The sequence below is a fragment of the Macaca fascicularis genome, chromosome 9, assembly GCF_037993035.2.
Source record: "Macaca fascicularis isolate 582-1 chromosome 9, T2T-MFA8v1.1".
NCBI lineage: Eukaryota > Metazoa > Chordata > Mammalia > Primates > Cercopithecidae > Macaca > Macaca fascicularis.
The window spans coordinates 11,325,084-11,347,525 of record NC_088383.1 but is presented as its reverse complement, the minus strand read 5'-3'; the positions used below and the strand labels follow the sequence as shown (position 1 = coordinate 11,347,525).

Sequence of the window (22,442 nt, the reverse complement as noted above, 5' to 3'; positions counted from 1 at the left end):
CTACCTTGAACTCTATGGTTAAGGGGCTCATTTTTCTCATAGGTCATTTGGCTTCCACAGTGGGCAGTGTGAATTAATCATTCCTTTTGTCTAAATATCTTCTTTGTTCCTTTATTTGTATAGAGAAGGAAGACTTGTGTCTTTTGTCATTTCCATTTCTAAGAGTTTCCTCTCCGTTCTGCCCACTGGTCTCCTATTTTCACAATTTCTCCGGGCAGAGAAAGACACTCCAGTCATTTTAGTAATCAATAGCAGATCACAAGTCTTCGTGCTTTTCCCAGTATTTTTCCAGGGGAGGAAGTTCTGCCATGTATGTGGTTACATCCTAAGAGGTGTCATGCAATGACACAATCAAAATATATTTATAGCTATATCTATAAAACATCTAGACATAAAATATCTATATGCATACAATCAAAATATCTAGCATATGATTCACTGATTTTACTTCAAATATAAAAATTCTCCAGGTATGAATGCATTAGCATCATGGTCATTTTTGTTTAATCTTGATTAAAAATGATTGAAAAAGCCATTTGGATGAAGACACAACTCTTAGTTTTCCTTGTGTCATGTTAGTAACTTGATATATCTTACTTCAAGTTTAAGAACTTGAATTAACCATTAAATAAAGTAACTATTGGTTATTTTTTCCCTAAAACTATGAGCCTTTAATGGAAAAGATGACATTATCAATTCTCAAACGTACTCTTATTTGAAGAACAATCTACTGAATGATATTACATTGCAAGTACCTAGAATCTCTTAATTCTAAGAAACTAAGTCAAGGGCAAGAATTCTGTTGTGAATATCAATTCTACCTTTGGAGAATTATCTTGTGCAAATCACTTCATATCTCAGTGTGTATTAGAAGGAATGGGCAGAAGTTCCTCCAACATTTGTGTTACCTTTGATTTTTTTCATGGTTAGAATATGGTTAATAAAGTCATGTTGTTGTGCTATTGAAAGGGATATTTGGTGGTAAGTACTTCCCTATAATAGTTTTGATGATTATGAGATGTTAACATTGCTATATGAATCTCATATCCTTAGAACAAGTTCCCTGTGTACCTAAGTCAATTGATGATACAGTTTAAGACAAAAAGAAAAGAGATCACTAAAAAGAAGTTTGGACTTGTGATGAATCCAAATTGGATCTAGTGTTTCTTAGTGAAAAAACTCTAAGTCAGGAGTCTCAGAATGTAAGTCATTTGTTCTGAGTGACATTAAAAAGTAAAGCCAATCTTATGTAAATTGAAGGAATGGAGCATGATTATTGGATGCTTATTAGGGCATCCTCTCCTGATATGATATTCTGTGTACCTTTTACTATATGAATACCCCTTGAGGCTGTCTTCCACTTGTTGCGCTGTTTCAGTATCTTGGTAATCTTTGAGATTTTCTTGTTAGCATGAACAAATTAGGATGCATTGGCCCTAAAGACAATGGTTAGAGAAGTATGTCAGAAATAGCAGCTTATGCAATTGGCAGCAGTTCTTTGGAAATCTCTCTCATACTATTCTTTGAGTCAAGTCATGGAATCAAATTATAAGTCACAATTTTAGTATACAACTTTGTCTTCTGATATGCAAAGAGACAGCGCAAAGAGACTGAAGTTCTGAAGCAATGCTGGAGGAACTATAATAGAAAGATGCTCAGGCTGGTAATTTCTATGTATTATGCATTTCTAACAGATCTTCTTCACTTAAACATATTCCTTTGGGAGCATGGTCTATTATCATGGATGTTCAGACACCCCCAACATGGAGTCTACATGGATACAAGGAAATAGTCTATTAATTAGGCTCATTCGTTGCTTTAACGAATTAACTCCCAAACTTTCAGGACTTCAACCTTACTGAGTTCTATTTCTTCCTCAAGTAAGCTGGATGTTCCTGAACTTTGGAAATCTTTCCTCCTGTGGTGTAGGGACCTGTGTTCCTTCCCACTTGTGGCTCTCTCATTCATCAACAAGATCTGAGAATCCTCTGCTTCCAGGCAACAGACAGTGGGGAAAGAACATGGAGAATGCACTGTCTCTTAAGCGCCCTGGGTTGCAAGCACCACATGTATCACTTCTATTGTCATTCTGGACCTAGCGCAAGGACTACTGGGGAACACAGACCCTGGCTAGGCAGTTGCTTTCTAGGGCAACTCTATACTATTCAAGAAGAAAGCACGATTCCCACAGTTATCCCTGCCCCATCTCATGTATCAGTTAGCATTAAGAGATACGTGTTAGATCTGTCCTTTAACACCAAGTTTGCTGTTTCTTATTAAGTGGCTACCCACACATGGATTTTTACCAAGATCATTAAACCATAAATTGAATTTTTGGCCGAGTCCTATCCCAGGATTGACAACCCACACTTCCCTGTTGATGACTCTTGAATGACTCCCATTACATTCATTACTAAAACAGAAAGGATGCCAGAAACAAGCTGTTATTAGACAAAGCAGTCCTGGTTACATTTATTTGGAGGTAGTATTCCCCAGTAGATTATTTTTCTTTAGATTATTAACTTGAAGTTCTTGTTTAATGAGGAATAGAACAGCACTCTTTTCCAGCATCAGGAGACCTGGTACTAAATGCTTACCTCTTTTGACCTCAGTTTTCTCACCTGCAAAATGAATTTAGATGGACCAATCTCCAAAAGCTCTTCATGCTCAAAAGTCTCTACAGAGTCTAATGGAAACCTATTATGTTGCTTGTTTAACTTAGGCCCTTTGAAGTTCTGTTTTCTTGTCTTGTGGTCATGCATATTGATGTGTTATCCACACCGACTATACTCATGTCTGAACGCTTTTGCCAGTGTGATCTGTCAACTTGTCACTGCTTCCTAGACCTCAGCAGCTCTGCTGTAATTTCTGATCATGCTTGAGTGTCTTCTGGAAGCACCCTTTCCCTCCATCACTTCAATATCTGGAATGTGGCCTATATGCTCAAATTCCTAATCAACTTTTTGAAGCATTAAGCCTTAGCTTATGATAACTGAGATATCTAACCTTTGAAAACATATTCCCCAGGTAGATACTACTCTCTTCTCTTTAAATCTAATTTAGTACCCATGAAACGTGATCCATTTGATGGAACCATCTGTTTTTTTTCTTCTGCCAAAGACACTCTGCACATTTTGGCAGCTTCTCTAAGTGTACTCAATAACCCATGCCAAATACAGTTGGAATGCACCATGAATTCCAACTCTGAAAACAACTGAACCAGGCAGTGTTCATCTTAAACTGACTGATGTGTGGTGAGTCAAGCAACATTGGCTTATATACCTTAAGGTGAGGTGGGGAAGGGAGACTAAGTTAACGTGATAACTTCTACCCTGTAAACTGGGGACAGTGATTTGGATTCATAGGATAGTGACAATTTGGGGATTTTTCTTCCCTGAAATCTACTCCGCAGTTTTGGGATTACAATCTCTATTCAGATAAATACCACTGTGATAATCCCTTTTATACACATGACCCTGTATATGTCTATACCCAGTTGATTGGTTCAGAAGCAACATGTAAGTATGAAGGAAGCTACATTTAGGACTCAGATTTCCAACATGGTATTTCTTAAGTCACTGTAGCTATACGAGCAACAGCTTGGGTGTTATAGGTCATGAGTCTTCCCACATAGACCAGAAAAAGAAAAACTGCATGTCTTCAATGAGAGAAGAGGCAGGGCGAGAGGGAGGATATGAGGAAGAAAAAAAAAGAGTAGAAACGTTCAGATGAAGACAGAGTTCTGTTATTATTTGTGCACTTGTGTCTGTTTTCCCCAAAGCCCAGTCATATTTTGTTTCTTAGATTCTAAGAGGTAGAGCATTTAAAAAATAAATTCTTTTTGCTTAAGCAAGTTATGCTATTTGCAAGCTAAATTTTGACTTATACATACAAGGGAAGAAAGTAAGATTTAATATCTTTCCGATCAATACAAGACTTGGCTTGTATTGGTTAATTTCATTACTTGATTAAAGAATCTAGACTAAAGTTTGAACCATTTGGAGGTGTGATCTCATTTTAGAATCATTTACTCCACAGATGGTAGCTTTTACAGTTTATCTGTCACAGTGTCCATGCTTTCTGTATGTCCAGATTCTGAAGGGTTAATCATATAAAATATTTATACCCTTAAACCAGACTTAACATTTCATTAGATAAAATATTAGGATGCTATAGTTTTTTTCTGCTTTCATACTAAACTTTAAGAGATGCTTTATAAGACTATCATAGTTCTCATTTGTATAACAGAAAAGCCAAACACAAAATATAGAAGCACAAAGCATGTATTGAGAAGTAAGCTTAAAATAAAGCTTGGTGATTTTGAATGTCTGTATTCAATTTGTTCAGACTGTGGTGAAGAATAACAATCAAAGAGGCAGGTATCATTCCTGATTTTTATCAAAAATTCACATCCTATCACCGATAACATTTTTTAAAACTTTATAAATATCTCTTTAAAAAGTTAAATGAAATATTCAGTGTCTTTGTGTCAGTGTCTAGAGAAAGTAAACTTCAAACTAGATGCAAATGTCTTACTTTTTTTTTTTTAATTAACTCTTGAGAGTGATTTTTAAAACACTGGTTTTATGTATGCTTTAGGAAACCTGTTATTATATTTTTCTTCTGGTGTTTGATTGAATTTGCTTTGCTTTACATTGTGGAGTCATTTTAGGGAACACGACCTTTTCCAAACCCAGGATCCCATTCACTGAGTAGGAAATGAAGAGTCCTCATCTTTTTAGATGGAGTTCTTTGTTAGAATCCTGGCTTTGGAAGTTGCTATTTTTCATAGGGCATATCCTTTAACCTCTCTGAGTCCTGTTTTGCTCATCTCTAGTATGATAATAAAGTCTGACTTAAGGGGTGATTGCAGAATTAAAGACATAGTAGACATATAGCAGACAAGAAATAAATAGTTGCCATTGTTGTTCACGCCAATGTCCTCAGCCAAAATAGAAATTCTATTTGGCTCCCATAAAAGTTTTCATGAATGAGTTGGCTTATTCTATTCTTGACAACTCAGACCATTACTCCCTCTGCAAATGGAAGAGGGCAGAAAGACGAGGACTCTGCTTACTGCTGTGATGCTGAAGAAGGTTCAACCAAAGAAGCTTCACATCGTTTGTTCTCTTCGCTGAAAACCAGGTTTTGGGTGGTTTTCTTTTAACAACATTCTTTGTCAGCTGGGTTGAATCCCCCAGTTGATTACGTGTATTTGACGTTCTTTTACCACACAGATATTAGTAAAGAAGGAAATAATATAGAAGTAGTCACCTTCCCTCTCCCCAAAGAATAAAAGGCATAAAACCATCATATTTTCATTTGGTCAAACAATCAGAAAGTAGACAAATACATATGCAAAAAGATTTTTCTATTTTTTCTTACAGAAAGAAGAGCCATGTTAAAAAAAAAAAAAAGTACGTTTCAAATTGATGAATGAAAACAGCCTTTGAATGATGGATTAGAAAATGTATTTGTTCCATAAAAAAATACCTCACGGTAGAAAATAAATGTTCTCAATATCAAGGTTTTCAATTATTATCAAATAAACCATTTGAGTCATGTCTTTTACTATTAAAGTCAAGGAAAGCATTGGTGTCCCATTTGCTGTGATTCATAGTAAGTTTAGCAGATTCACGATGGCTGGGTTTATTCAAATTTGTAATTTAACATTAGCAATTCTCTAAATACAGTTTCTATTTCTTATCATATAAATCAGTGCAAACAAATCTCCATGATGTTTAAGGGCTTAAATATTCAAACTGTTCATTCTGAATGTTTTAGTTTTACTATCCCTTGGAGCGTCAACTTTTATTTTGCTTACTAAGAGTATACTAGTGTAGGTGAGTTACTGGTAGGGACACAGCAAGCACTCAGAACTCTTAAATTTATTTTTATATTAGAAATATGTATTTTGGCTTTCATATTTGAAAATGTGTGTCTTCTGTTTACATAGCATATCGATTGGTTCAGTTATAATTACTTACTTGCCTATTTCAGTAAGTTCTAAACAAAAGGATGCACAAAAGTTAGATGCAACCAAAGGAGGAGAAGTATGAATGGGTTTGCATATCATTTCTCAAGCAATATGCACCAGTGACAAAACACCATGAAACTTTACTTTTTTCCAATCATTTACTGTTGCAGCTTTTATATCAGGTGCGTTATTTATTTAATTTATAAAATTCAACTCAACCAAGTCACATGATGGTAGAATTCATAAAACCACTCATTTCAGCCTGGCGTGGTGGCTCATGCCTGAATCCCAGCACTTTGGGAGGCCGAGGCGAGCAGATCATGAGGTTAGGAGATTGAGACCATCCTGGCTAACATGGTGAAACCCTGTGTCTACTAAAAATACAAAAAAAAATTAGCTGGGCGTGGTGGCCGGCACCTGTAGTCCCAGGTACTTGGGAGGCTAAGGCAGGAGAATGGCATGAACCTGGGAGGCAGAGCTTGTAGTGAGCTGAGATCGTGCCACTGCACTCCAGCCTGGGCGACAGAGATTCCGTCTCAAAAAACAAAACAAAACAAACAACACACACACACACACACAACAACAAAAACCACTCATTTTGTCCTCACATACCCTACTAGCTATTTCCCCAATTTATTACACTTTTTTTTTCTTTCTGGTTTTACGTGTACAATTTTAAGTCATGGTTCTTTGTTGTTTTTTTTTTTGAACCTAGTCTTCCTCCACAATTTAAAGAGCTTGTGGATATCAACAGGCTGAATGAAACCTTACCAGGCGTTGACTTATCTATGAGTAATTCAACAATGTGTTATTAAGACAACGTGAAGGCATAAAAAGGCAAAACATTTTTCTTTCCAACTTTTATTTTAGGTTCAAAGGGTACATGTGTGGGTTTGTTACGTGGTTAAATTTCATGTTGTGGGGGTTTGGTGTACAACAATTTTGTCTGCCAGGTAAATAGCATAATACCTGATAGGTAGTTTTTCAATCTTTACTTTTCTCCCACCCTCCACCCTCAAGTAGGTCTGGTATCTATTGTTGTTCTTTTTGTCCATGTGTATTCCATGTTCATGTCCCACTTGTAAGTGAGAACATGCAGAATTTGGTTTTATGTTGCTGTGTTAATTTGCTTAGGATAATGGTTTCCAGCTGCATCCATATTGCTGCAAAAAACATGATTCTGTCCTTTTTCATGGCTATGTAGTATTCCATGGTGTATATGTACCACATTTTCTTTATCCAGTTCACGGATGTGCGTGTAGACTGATTCCATGTCTTTGAGATTGTGAATAACCCACAAAGAACACACACATGGCATGTGTCTTTATGGTAGAATGACTTATAGTCTTTTGGGTATATACCCAGTAATGGGATTGCTAAGTCAAGTGGTACTTCTACCTTGAGTTCTTTGAGAAATCTCCAGACTGCTTTCCACACTGGCTGAATTAACTTACTTTCCCACCAGCAGTGTGTAAATGTTCTCTTTTCTCTGCAACCTGTCCAGCATCTTTCATTTTTTTGAGTTTTTAATAACAGCCATTCTGACTAGTGCAAGATGGTATCTCATTGTGGTTTTCATATGCCTTTCCATAATTATTAGTAACATTCAGCATCAAAGACAATTTTTGTTATGAAAGCTTTGCAAATGCATGTTCTCACGACCTTTTTTTACCCTTTGCCCCATTGCATAGAGGTTGGAGCATTTGAAAAATATCAAAAAACAGCACAGACAAGTTTAGGTGGTTTCCAGGTGAGAGGCACTGAAAGTGATTGATTCCTATCAAAAGCACAAGGACAGGGTAAGTGATTCTTGCTAGTAAATGACAGTAGAGATACAGCTGATCTGTGAGAATGTAATAATGGTTATGGCAAGGAAGGCTGATGAGTTCTAGGAAAAGCACATTGCTCGTGACCGGAGCAGTGCTTCTTGACTTTTACAGGTCTGATATCAGGCCATCACCATATCAAAGAATCTAGATACCACCACGGTAGAAGCCAAATTTTTACTTTTTGTCTTTATGATTAGCCACAAAACACCTATTTATGTGTTTTTTGTCAATGCTCAATAACGGCAACGTAAGCTCTGTCATACCTAGTTTATGAAAGTGTACTATCACCAGGCCATGCTCCACAATTACAGCATCACTGTCAAGGGACACGCTGGGTCCCAAGTACTGATGTCCTAAATTCCACTTTGCTAAGGCCAACTGATCAAACAGCAAGCAAATACGAGAAAGGAGATTGAAACTGAATCACAAGAAATGTGCGTTCTATGTATGAAAGTGGGATCCATTACAATCCGATGCACTGCACCAAAAGCATAGTGTGCAAGATTAAAAAAATAATCTAGGATTTCCTAACTAGAGATCATTGTCTTCTCATCAGCAGTTCAAGTACAAAGAGACAGAGATAGACAAAGCAGGGACATTGGTAGCAATAAAATAGCAGTGACTAACATCAACTATTACAGCAGGAAGCCCTAGGCATTGGGAAGCTGGCACAGAGGTTCTGGGTATGTCCTACAGTCAGTACCTTCCTGGAAACCTCTGGGAAGAAAACAGCTGATGGGATCAGGGAAGGTAGGACCCTACCAGACTGGATCAAGGACAAAAACCATCTCCTTCACTCAGAGTGACAGATTCTATCAACCGTCAGAATGCATAACAGGTAGTTCAAAAGATTCATCTCCATGAATTTCCTTTGAGTCCAAATTCACTTTTTAGTAAGATAATGCATGCCTCCATTGTATTATTTTTTTCTTGTCTATGTTTGCCAAGTAATACCGTAAAGATCTCCATTTATGAGTTTAAACATAAAGAACTGAACTCAGATGAATTCTGCTGGTCACATGGTGATGATCTAAGAACTTGGCAGGAATTGCTGTGATCGGATCTTCAGGCTGCTAGTCATAGACACCTGTTATCACTGGAAAAAGGACTTTTCAGTCACAGCCCTTAATATTTCCTGTCTTATGCTGGCAGAGACACCTGCACATAGAAGCTTTGTTGGTCCAATTTTGTTTTTTTTTTTTTTTGCACAAATTTGTTATTTTGTGGAAGATTCCCAGTAAACACACACATGTGGGTGCACACACAAGAACTCGTCTACATCACTACTCATGGGAAACATTTATTTTCTCTTCATTTCTGCTCCTCTTCAGAGAAAAACGTTCATGCAGGATAAGGTACCATTGCTTGTCAATCTCTTTCTAAATTTGGAATCAGTCCAGAAAACCCAGGAGGAAGCTCAACTCAGCCACAGTTAATCTTCAGAAAATCCATCCCACGTGACTCCCCCCACAGCCCCCGTCATCAGTGCTGATCTTTTCATGTATTCTTTATAAGGAATCCATTGAACTTTAATTAATATGAAAAATTCAGGTTTTCATCTGATTTAAATGTGACTGACATCACGCTGCTGCTAAAAGTGGAACAAAGTACATGCATGGTGAAAATAAAACTTAAAACCTGGTGCCTATTTTTTCACTGCCAAATCATCTCTAGCACTTTCAAGAGGCAGGAGAGAAATGTACCCAGAGCATTTTCTAGGAGTCTTCACGTCCGTATGTACGAACAGGGACATGCTTGAAAAATGTCTGTACACAGGCAGGAACACGATTCGCTCTGTCACATCAATCAGCAATCTTCAGCTCTAAGCGTTCCAGTTAAAAAGGACCAGAGTGACACCGTTAAAGGTATAGATTCCAAAGGGGTTAACGTAGTAGTAAGGAGTAAGAATTCTTTTGAAAGGAAAACACACGCTCATCTGCCATTCGTACACACGCACCATCTCCTAGCATTCAGTGGATTGTTCAAAACAGGCGCAAATGTGCTCCTGGAAGGCGTTAGGGTTCTGCTTGCTACAGATCAGGCTGCTCTCATGTTTATGGATTCTACTTATCCATAAGTGAAGTAGAGGATGTGTGTCCTGATGTTGAGACAGCGTTGTTACAAGGACTATCATTCTGTCTTCTCCATAGAACCTAGTCTACTATCATAGCAACACATGAAAGCCTAAGAAGTGACTACGAGAGCACAATTAACACATTTTTGAAACATACAATACATTGTTAACTGTAGCTGAGTTGATAAACAACCTAAATCCACTGACTTCATCAATACCCATTCTATGCAAGAAAATATGTTCTCTGTAAATATGTGCAAGTGTTATATATCAATATAAATAGCACATTTCTCACTGCAATAAAATATATCAATCATTGAGCTTTATCTTTTTCTGAGATAGGGTCTTGCTGGAGCGCTATGTTCGACCATAGCTCACTGCAGCCTCAAACTCCTGGGCTCAAGTAATCCTCTTGAGTAGCTCGGGCTAAAGGTATGGGCCACCATGCCTGGCTTTTTTGTTTGTTTGTTTGTTTTTTCCATACAGTCAAGGTCTCACTGTGTTGCCCTTGCTGGTCTTGAACTCCTGGGCACAAACAATCCTCTCACCTAAGCCTCTCAAAGCACTGGGATTCCAGGTGTGAGTCACTGTGCTAGGCTCCTGATAAAACTTTACAGTTCTTGGTTAAAAAAAAAAAAAAATCCTTCTCCACCATGATGGTTGGCTTTCCTCCTCAATGTTCTCAGAAGACTTTCAGGATCCAGTAATTCCAGGCCAAGAATCAAACAGCACCCATTCTCCAGGAGATTAGAATACGAACTGGTTGTAAAGTCAGGTACAGTTCCACAAGCAGACGCTGGAGAAGAGCCAAGTTGGGCCTGTGAGGTCTTGCATGTGAAATGGCTCATATATTCATGGCGGCCATTCACAAGGTCCTTAGCATCTTACCATATCAAACCGAAAGTCAGCACGATCTGGATAGTTGGACAGGTTTTATTGATAAAATAATGACATTTTTCTTTGTATTTATACTTCTCTAGTAGGTTCGTTCAGTAATAAATATGTGAACTCTTAGGCTTGGGAAAAAAAAGATTTTAAATTAGGACTTTGTTCTAACTCTGCCTATTGGCCTTGATCAAATCACTCTGTCCATTTAGCACCACTTCCCACTGTTACGTATGGGGAGAACGTGGGTCATCTCTTACCATACACATGTGAGTAAAGCTAATGTGAATTTTTGGAAAGTCATTTAAATTAAATTCTGAAAGGGTTAATCTCATTAAATGATTCCAAAATTCTGGCAAGCATATTTAAAACATGAAGCATCTCAACTTCTTTTCAGTTCTGTACAAATGTTTTCCTCTTTTCTTTAACCTGTAACCTCTGATAAGTATACAAGCTACCCTTTTCCAAACATGTACAAACAGGTACACACAGGTATCGGAGACTTTAAAAAATTATAGTATAAATAAGCAGCATTGAGATAGTTTTATTTTAATGTGATTGTGTTTCAAAGAATATGTATCCAAAGATGAGAACCACAGGTTGGAGTTGAGTCAATGCTCATCTTAGTTGTTGAGTAGCTAGGGTCTCAAATTAAATAGATAGAGTGCCTCTGCCATTTTCTGATGAGTTTTGTTAATGTTTTGGTAAATTCAGTGGGCATTTAAGTATAATTGTCTTAACCTGGTATTTCTACCAAAGCTTTCAAAACCTACAGGAATATGACTATAGTTTGGGAGGCTGGGGTTGGTAAACAACTTTCTGTGAGTTTCTGGTATTTCTGTGCATCTTGCAGATAGAGGCACTATCAGTCTTTAGTCTAGATTCTCTACTCAAGGATGTGTGTTTGGCAAACAGTCTCGGCAAATAGAGATGGTTGCTGTCTACCTCTAGAGCAAAGGGGAGACATGCTTGCTGTCCAGTGTAATGAAGTTAGCATCTCTCTCTGGGGTCATGCATATTTATTGCTAATTATAGAAGATCTCTGTTTTCTAAACTCAGGCTTCTTTTCCTAAAATCCAATGAACTGTATGTGGTTATTCCCTGGCTCTCTGTTGCCCTGTGGGAACTAGTGCTTGAGGACCCGGCACAAGAAATGCTGATGCTCTGACTCTGCTCTTACCATGGTTAGTAAGTTGTGCTTTTTCTCTGACCCAGGAGTCTGTGTCATTAGCTAGAGCATCCACGAAACTGTCAGGCTAACTTGTGCACTTGCTAGTAGGGTAAAATCTCATATTCTTTACTGTTCTTGACAGGTAAGTGTGTGGCCCAGTAGGAATGATGATTTCCTACTTGTTACAGTACCATTTTTAATGGATATTAAAGGTCAGAAATATTTTCTTTGGACTGATACAGTAAGCCGATAGTATGCACCAGAGATTAGGAAATTGGCCTCTGTACGAATCTGGCCTGGTCCCTACAAACTTTGTTTTTACAAAAACAAAGTTTTATTTGAACAGAGCCCCGTACATCAGTGATACACTGGCTATGGCTACTTTCACATTACAACAGTAGAGTGGAGGAAATCCTGTGGCCCTTATAGCCAGAAATATTTATTACCTGGCTCTTTAGAGAGAATGCTTGCCAACGTTTATTAGAGATCAGAGGCAGCAATCAAAAATTGAAGCCATCACGAGCTGCCTTAGGAATATATTAGGTAGAAATGAAAGTAAAATAACAATTGCATGACAGGGTAAGAGTTAACAAAATTAGCAAGAAAAAAACAAACAATCTTATTGAAAAGTGGGCTAAGGACAAACAATTCTCAAAAGAAGATATACAAATGGCCAAGAAACATAAAAAACATGCTCAACATCACTAATGATCAGGGAAATGCAAATCAAAACCACAATGAGATACCACCTTACTCCTGCAAGAATGGCCATAATCAAAAAATCAAAAAACAATAGAAGTTGGCATAGATGCAGTGAACACGGAATACTTCTACACTGCTGGTGGTTATACGATAGAATACTACTCAGCCATAAAAAGGAATGGATTAATGGCATTCACAGCAACCTGGATGAGATTGGAGACTATTATTCTAAGTAAAGTAACCCAGTAATGGAAAACCAAACATCGCATGCTCTCACTCATAAGCAGGAGCTAAGCTATGAAGATGCAAAGGCATAAGAATGACACAGTGGACTTTGGGGACTCAAGGAAAAGAGTGGGAAGGGGGAGAGAGATAAAAGAATACAAACTGGGTGCAGTGTACACTGCTCGGGTGATGGGTGCACCAAAACCTCATAAATCACCACTAAAGAACTTATTCATGTAACCAAATACCACCTGTTCCCCAATAATCTAAGGAAATAAATTTAAAAAACGAGTAGGAGTTTAACAGCAAAGTACAGATAAACATATTGACTATATGTACTACATTTCTACAGTGTGTTCAACAAATATTTGTTGAACTATAGTTGCCCATTCAGATCTTGCAAGACTCAGCTCATCTCTCTCAAAGAAGCTGACTCTAATTCTGTAGTAATTTTTTCTCCTCAGAGCTTCCATAGCACCTTATCTGAACATCTTTTATAACCAATGTTCTACTTTACATTACAGTGTTTATGTACATTGATTTCTCCTGCTAGACTTAAAGTAAAATATATAACTGTAAATGGATTCACAAACTTATTTCCATGATCCAACTTTCAGGATAATGATCAACTTTTAGAAAATTTAGAAATTAATTTGAGCCACTTTTTTTTAACAGTAGGAATCATTAAAATTGGATTTTTATAAGATTAAAATAGCAAATTATGCCCATACATTAAAACATTAAATGTGCCCTAATACAGTGTCTTTGTAGAATATTTCTCTTCTAATTATATTTCTTAAAGTGTAATTGCATTTCCTTAGCTGATTTCAATTTAATAAAGGAGGAATGTAACAGAATGGAATTATATCTATTGGCAAGGGAAAAGATACATACAAATCGATTCTTCTTGAGAAGGTGGTGATGGAGAAGATACAAAAAAAGATATCACTAACTCTTGGGCTGGGCATGGTGGCTCATGCCTGTAATCGCAGCACTTTGGGAGGCCAAGGCAGGTGGATCACAAAGTCAGGAGATCAAAACCATCCTGGCCAACATGGTGAAACCCCATCTCTACTAAAAATACAAAAATTAGCTGGGTGTGGTGGCAGGTGCTGAAATCCCAGCTACTCGGGAGGCTGAGGCAGGAGAATCGCTTGAACCCAGGTGGCAGAGGTTGCAGTGAGCTGAGATTGTGACACTGTACTCCAGCCTGGCAACAGAGTGAGACTCCATCTCAAAAAAAAAAAAAAAAAAAAAAAAAAAAAGGAATAAGGAGAGGCAAACCTTGCTCTCACTGTTTAAGATGTGTTAATAATTTTTCAGGCAAATCTCATTATTGCATGATGCCCTCAAATTAATCTCACTCTAAAGTAATCATGACATATTCCAGCTGCTGGTCCAGAGCTCTGGGGCTTCAAACAAAGGCTGGAACCTCTTCACAGAGGCCAGTGGCTTGGAGGAAGACAAAAGGCACGGTGGGAAGAGAGTTCTCAGTAACTGACATACACCCTGGTTTTATCTTTTCATTTTCCATCATTTAGTTTCACTGTCCTTAAAACTAACAAAAGTTAAACTTTCACAGCCAACAGGATAGAAAAGTGCAAAAGTTTCTGTGAACAAAGAATGATATGAAGTAAGGTAGAAATTCAAGAATATTAAAGATGTCAGCCTCTCATATGGGACAGAAATTAGAGAGTTTAAGGGCAAGTGAACTTGTCAGGTCTCATGTGTTTGTACAAACACAGAGCTAAGAACAATCAGATGCTAGGAGAGATAATACTGAATTACTGTTGATATCCTAAGGCCAAAACTTGGCTTACCGCTCTGGCAGTCAAAGACTAGTATCATCTTCATGTCAAATGAACTACAAAAGCGGAGGGAACACGTTTTCACGTATGGTTTTCATATCCTATGGAGACAAGGTTTGTTTTTGAGTTTTTAGTTAATTCTTACCAGCCTCCAAATTCTAACAGAGTAAAACTATTTTTAAGGGAAAAGCAAATGGGATGTGCTTATTTTACAAGGTTTCTAGTATGTTAGGATTAAGCAACATGGTGTTGAGAAAGAAGTGACTGTATTTATGTTTGACAACTCTACTAACCTGTCAGTTACTTCAAGTTCGAAACTATTTACTTTTGCACACATCCCCCAACAAATTTACCTGTAATCATTACTCATATATCACAGGAGCTGATGAAATGCATATGTATTGAGTCGGTAGCATTGATTAATATGGCTATAGTAATAAATGTTCATAAACCTATGGACAAAATAAAAGTTATTCTAATTTTTTCTATCTACTTTCATATATAAAGGCCAGACAGACTCAATTGTGGTTTTTGTTTGTTTGGTTTTTGCTTGCATGTAGTGTGCGTGAACCAGTATGAAGTCGGTACCAGGCCAGTAAATGGATATCAGCTCAGACTGTAAAACTGTCATTGGACTGATGTTCAGTCCTCTTTGAAAACTAACTGTAGAGCCATCCATTTTGTAAGGAAGTTGGCAATTCTCTGTTCATCAAACTATCCATATCCCAAGTTAAAATATTACCTTCCTCCTGAAACTGGTACCTATTTCAGCAACATCTTCCCAGTTTCCATGACTTTAAATCTGTGAGTTGGCTTTGACACCTGCCTCTCTTCACTGTTCCTACCTATTCCATTCTGAATCCTGTAACTTTTACCTTTAATAAGGTTTTTGAATACATTACAGGTTGATTATTCCCAGTTCAAAACTGTCATGTGAAATTCTCCAAAATCTGAACCCTTTCTGAGCACTGACATGACACTCAAAGTATTAATTGGAACATTTTGTATTTTGGATATCAGATTCTGGGTTTGGGATGTTCAATGGATGAGAAAGTATAATGCAAGTATTCCAAGAATCCTAAAACTTCTGGTCTTAAGCATTTTAGATAAGAAATTCTCAACCTGTGTCTCAACTTCATTTCCTCTACCACCATTTCTGATTTAGACCATCATTACTTCTGCTTTGAGTCATTGTAATGAATTCCAGTTGGCCTTTAGACTCTTCCCTCTCCAATCTAATGAACAGTTCTTCCAGGCAGATCTTTTATACATGCTCTTTGTACAAAATGATTTAATGACTCCCTACTGCCTAGTAAATAAACTCCATTCTTCACACATTTTAAAGAAAGGCTCTCTAAAACTAAGCCTTATCTAGTTAGCTTTATGTAGTAATGAGCTCAGTGGTTATAGTCAAGACCCCTCACTTCCCGGAGTCCCTTTTTCTCATTTTCAAAATGCAGAGGTTAAAATTATTTCCTTTTGTTTACTATTTGATGATTTTACCTTAATTGTTTTTAGGGTAAAATGCATATTACATATTAAACAACCTGCATTTCTTGTTACTCCCAGAACATGATCTACAGCAGAGGATTTCGCAGCATTTGGGGGATGTAGAGTCTTTTTGAACATTTGGTGAAAGCTGAGGACTTTCCCCACAGAAAAATTCCATACAGAATTTCATGGGGGTAGTTATGCAGACTGTGAGGACCTGTGCCATTCTATGTATCTACATTTTCCCAATATACCCCAGGTAACAGTTAAAACCTTATTCAAATGCGATATCCTGAGTCCTATTTAGTTTCACTTATTAGCTATGAATGACTTATCCTCTAAAACCTGTGGCATTATTTTGTGTGCCTTTCTCAATACCTATGGCATTCTGACTCATATGTCATTCTTCGTGTGTTTCTCTCTAATTGCATCTGTGTTGCAAGAGGCTTGCAAGCAGGGCCTTTTTGCTTATCCTATACTCTTTACACCACCCCGTCACCCTGATGTCAACCTTGAGCATTAAAGATATTCCATGAGCATCTATTAAATCAATAAATGAAGGGCCAGAGGAACACTTTTAAAAACTAACTTTATATTTACTTATGTATTTAAATTTAATTATATATTCATTTGTATTTAGAAAAATGACACAATGCTACTATTATTACCTCCAACTTGTTAAAATATCCTAATAAAGAACTGGAAATAAAAAGTGAAGATGGGCTATCTGGAAGTGGATCAGTTATGGAATTTCATGAAACATTTCTGAGAAAGGCTAGATTTTTGTCCAGATTCTGTGGCAAAATAGTGTTACTGCCTATGATGAGGTCAACTTTCACAAATATGCTCTGTGTTACATGTTGTACATTACATTCACAATTCAAAATGGTTAACTTTGGAAACTTTTTTCTAACCTTGGGGAAAATAAAACTTGTATCCTTGTGTCCTCTATTCTTCAAAGTGGTACCTTAAGGATCGGAAAGAGTTCATCGAGTATTTTGCAAAAGCATCATTTGCTTTCCAAAGTGGTGTTCTTGGTTTGTATTGAGGACTAAGCAAATAACCCTTTTTGCCACAGAATCTGGACAAAAATCTAGCCTTTCCCAGAAATGTTCCATGAAATTCTATAGCTGATCCATTTCCAGATAGCCCATCTTCACTTTCTATTTCCAGTTCTTTATTATTAGGATATTTTAACAAGTTGGAGGTAATAATAGTGGCATTGTGTCATTTTTCTAAATACAAATGAATATATAATTAAATTTAAATATGTAAGTAAAGGTAAAGTTAGTTTTTAACACTTTCATGCTATGCATTTCTTCCAAGGAAAATGGCTGCAACCCATATCCTACTATTATGTTACACTCTTATCCCCACTAGTCAAGGATTTACGTTTTTAAATTAAATGACAGTAATTACTCTGATTTCCTGTTGGTCTTGAGATCAACATTTTCCTGGGCAATTGGATCCATCCCAGCTTACAGAGCCTCTATCCTGAGCTCTTCTATATTAGCTTGTTCATGTCTGTGACTATGTACATTAAATGTCCCCTCCTAAGGAGGAATCTTAGCCAAAATCCCCAGTCCTACATGGCTTTTAGCAGAAAGTTTTGCACTTGTTCCATGGTTTATGCAGTGATCTCAGATCTATTCACTCCTTCAACACATTCTTTAGACACATCTATTAGAAATTTCTGAAGAATCTATTTTGTACTAAATTAACATGGTAGAATAACCTAAACTTTTTTTTCTCTTTTTAACTGGGAATGGGTGGGAATGGAAGTGATATGCTTTGGATCTGTGTTCCCCACCCAAACCTGTTAAATCATAATCCCCAGTGTTGGAGGTGGGGCCTGGTAGAGGTAATGAGTTCATGCTAGTGGTCTTTCATGAATGGCTTAGCACCATCCCCTTGGTGCTATTTTTCATGATGGCGAGTTCTCACAAGATCTGGTTGTTTAAAAATGTGTAGCACCAGCTGGGCACAGCAGCTGGGAGGCCAAGGTGGGCAGATCGCCCAAGGTCAGGAGTTCGAGACCAGCCTGGCCAACATGGTGAAACCCCATCTCTAGTAAAAATATGAAAATGAGCCGGGCATGGTGGCACAAACCTGTAGTCCTAGCTACTCAGGAGGCTGCGGCAGGAGAATGGTGTAAACCTGGGAGGCGGAGCTTGCAGTGAGCTGAGATCCCGCCACTGCACTCCAGCCTGGGCGACAGAGTGAGACTCCATCTCAAAAAAAAAAAAATACACACACACACACACACACACACACACACACACACACACACATGCAGCACCTCCTGTCTTGCTCTCTCTTGCTCCTGTTCCTGCCATGTAAGAAGCTCACTCCCCTTTGCCTTCTGCCTTTATTGGAAGCTCCCCAAAGCCTCCCCAGAAGATACCAGTATGCTTTCCTTATATCCTACAGAATGGTGAGCCAAATAAGCCTTTAAAAATAACTAAATAAATAAATTACCTAGTCTCCAGTATTTCTTTACAGCAACATGAGAATGGACTGATACAGGAGGTAAGCCGTATGTGGCACAAAAACAACCTCATCCGAGCTCATGCTTGCAAGTGAAGGATGAGGAAGACGTGGATAGTCACGTGATGGTTCATTTCAAGGTAAGACAGGCCCAGAAAAGAATCAGTATTCCTTAAAACAACACTGTTGTGGTTTTTGTTTTCAGAAGCTGGAGTCATCCTAACAAGAGTGATCGTCTTTCCCCAAGTGAGACCAGGCCGTGCTATCTGGGGAAAAGCATCGCTGGCCTTACTGAGGTGTACCGACGCCTCAGCTCAGCTAAGGACTTAACCAGTACAGGCCTGGCTGCAGCGGAACCTTAGCTGGATATGGAAAGCAAAAGGGAGCCCCTGAACTCTGAAACACAGGCCTGAGGGGCGGAGGGAGGAAGAATCTTGCGGGAGAGGAGGAACATTTATAAACACTCTTCTTTGGATCTAGAAAGGGAACACCTTTCATAGAATGCCTAACTCTACATGGTCCCTTTCTGATGCTTAGGAAAAAATAAGCTAAATACAAGTTTAGGTAGCTAGGAAATATAACTCTCTATATATCCATTAAGATTATATAAATTATATATTTCTTACCCTGTATATTTTCAAAACACAGTCAAGTATCCCTAATTTACTTATTTGTTGAGACAGGGTCTCACTCTGTTGTCCAGGCTGGAGTGCAGTGGTGTAATCCTAGCTCACTGAGATCATGAACTCCTGGGCTGAAGTGACCCTCCTGCCTTAGCCTAGTGAGTGGCTGGGACTCCAGTCACACACAACCCTACCAAACTATTTTATTTTTTTAACTTTTTGTAGAGCTGGGGACTTGCTATCTTGCCCAGGCTGCTCTCGAACTCCTGGGCTCCTTGACTGTTGCATAGAAAACTATGTCCGTCTATTGGATGTTTTGTGTTTGGTGAGCAAGACTGGAACAGCGGGATATTTTTGGGTAAAGGAGGGTGGCATTTCTTTTCTTGGTCATCTTGCATGGTTCTCACAGAAAGGAAAATCCACTGCCCCTACTCCTAGAGAATGAAAAATTATGAGTGGAGTCACGGCAGATGATGGCAGTGGTCAACAAGCCTCCATCCCCCCAGTGGAGGACTATGAAACCAAGTTACCCGGCAGAAAAGAGGACTTCCCAAGTCCGTGTTACACTGGCAGCTTTGAGGAATTATGTAAGGAGGCTTTTCAGACAGGAGGAACTATCCTTAGTAAAACTGTCTACAAAGAGCCCATTACTTCTTTTACACAACTCACGACTTCCTACAATAGGTATCAGTGCTCCTAAGCAACCTTTCTTCAGGAGAATTTAGTTATGAGGGTTCATGAAAGGAATGAATATTCAGACTTTCTAATGAGGCTCTGCATGAGAGAAGTGGTTTCTGGAAGGAAAATCTGAATTCAGTCAAGATAACAGTGGGGTTTTTGCCAGTGTAGGTGTTATGGCTGCTGGCAGTTCTGGAAGGCCAAAACTGGGATGCTAGGGGACAATGTGTGTGGGCCACCAAGCCTTCATTCTGCTTTCCTGATGTGTAATGACCCCTAATTCAAACCTCTAGGGATTAGGGGTTGGAGTGTGCTGAATCAGACGTAAGCTTTGTTTCTATGGTTTTCTCATGATCAGAAACAATCTCTCCTCCTTGTTAAAAGTTCACATCCTCCCACTTCTTCTCCCTGCTGAAGTCAAGCACAGATCTGCAGTGGAGCCATAAAAACAGTTGGGGAACTTCATCCAGGCAGTCAAAAGTTTGTTCAAAAGGATTGACAGGGTCTGGCAATTATGACCCCAGCCCACCGTGGAGTGACTGAGAATGACGGACATCTTTCCCCATCCTATTTCAGGAATTAGTGGGCTTCCTGCCATATGTATAAAGCTTAGAAGTTATGAGATGTGAGAAGGGCATTGGATCAGTTTAAAATGTTCAGAACCTCTAGTTTCCTGAAATAACTGGGAGTAGCCTGCTGGCCTGGCTGACATCTATGATATTTTCACGTGACTGAGAGACATAGTTGAGAGAGAGAGAGTCCCTGAAGGAATCATCATTGTGGGTTGATAGGTATCAAAATTTGCACGAAGTAGTACAGTAACTCCTAGAAGAAAACACTAGGGCCAGGCTCCATGATAGTGGTCTGGGCAATTATCTTTTTAAAAAGGGAACCCAAGAGCATAGGCAATAAAAGCAAACATAGACAAATGGGGTTACATCAAACTAAAAGTTTCTACACAGCAAAAGAGACAGTCAACAGAGTGAAGAGACAACCTGCAGAATGGGAGAAAATATTTGGAAACCATACATTTGATAATGGGTTAACATCTAAAATAAAGAACTCAACAGTAAGAAAACAGCCCAATTAAAATGGGCAAATGATCTGAATAGGCATTTCCCAGAAGAATATGTACGAATGGCCAACAGGCATATGAAAAAGTGTTTAATATCACTAATCATTGGGGAAATGCAAATTCAAGTCACAATAAGATATTACCTCACCCCAGTTAGAAAGACTATTACCAAGAAGACAACAGATATTGAGTGTTGGCAAGAATGCAGAGAACAGAACTCTTCCACGCTGTTGGTTTAAATGTCCATTAATACAGTCATTATGGCAAACACTGTGGGGGTTTCCCAAGATATTAAGAATGGAACTATCTGCAATCCCATTATCCAAAGGAACCAAAATCCATGTGTCAAAGGGGTGTCTGCACTCACAGATAATGGTAGCACTATTTACAATAGCCAAGACAGGGAATCAACCTGTGTCCATTGACAGATGGAGGAAGTGTGCTATATACACATGATGGTATACTACTTAGACGCCTTCCTTTAAAAAAAAAAAGAAGGAATTTTTTTTTTTGAGACAGGGTCTTAACTCTGTCACTCAGGCTAGAGTGCAGTGGTGTGATCAAAGCTCACTGCAACCTTAACCTCCCAGGCACAAGTGATCCTCCTGCCTCAGCTTTCCAAGTAGCTGGGACTACGGGCACGAACCACCATGCCCAGCTAATTTTTTTGTTTTTTATTTTTTATAGAAACACGACCTCCCTATGTTGCCAAGGTTGGTCTGGAACTCCTGAACTCAAGTGATCCTCCTGCCTCGGCTTCCCAAAGTGTTGGGATAATTGATGTTAGCCACTGCACCTGGTCAATTCTGTCATTCTTGACAACGTGGATGAACCTGGGAGATACTGTGCTGAGTAGAATAAACCAAACACAAAAAGACAAATGCCTCATGATCTCACTTATATGTAGAATCTATAACAGTTGAACTCATCAGAGAGTAGAATAATGGTTACCAGGGACTAGCAGTAGGCTGGAGGGAGAGGTGGGGAGGTGTTGGTCAAATAAAATTTCAGTTAGGAGAAGTAAGATTTAAGAGATCTATTACACAACACGGTGACTATAGTTAATAACAACGTATTATATTCCTGTAAATCACTAAGATTTTAATATTCTCACCACAAAAAATAGGCATGTGAGGTAATGCATACGTTAGTGGCTCAATTTAGCTATTCCACAATGATTATATATTTGAAAGCAGTTATATACCATAAATGTGTACCTTTCTTCCTAATTAAAAATTATTTTTTTTAGCAGGAAGCTCTGAAATTGGAGCTTAGCATTATTTAAACCTTGAAGTCTGGAAACAGGGACATAGTGCTTTTCCAAAACTGCCAGAAAGGTATCTCTTAATGCTCTATGGATAGAAGTGGCCACCTGTCTCACAGGCTGACGCTGGAGCCTGGCAGCAGTTATTTTGGT

The 22,442-nt window shown here is 38.4% G+C and overlaps 1 long non-coding RNA gene across 3 annotated transcripts in view; it reads left to right on the top strand.

The window, feature by feature from the left end:
• Positions 1-21,900, top strand: part of LOC102141518 (uncharacterized) — a 40,147-nt gene extending 18,247 nt beyond the window's left edge. Inside the window, exons 4-5 of one of the 3 annotated variants that reach the window (XR_010577623.2) lie at positions 5,024-5,145; positions 5,388-21,900. This is a non-coding gene — a long non-coding RNA (uncharacterized lncRNA). Of the gene's footprint in view, positions 1-5,023 lie in introns of all 3 variants that reach the window. The other 2 variants (XR_010577624.2, XR_012417450.1) reach the window with 2 other exon arrangements.
• The last annotated feature ends 542 nt before the right edge of the window (positions 21,901-22,442 follow it).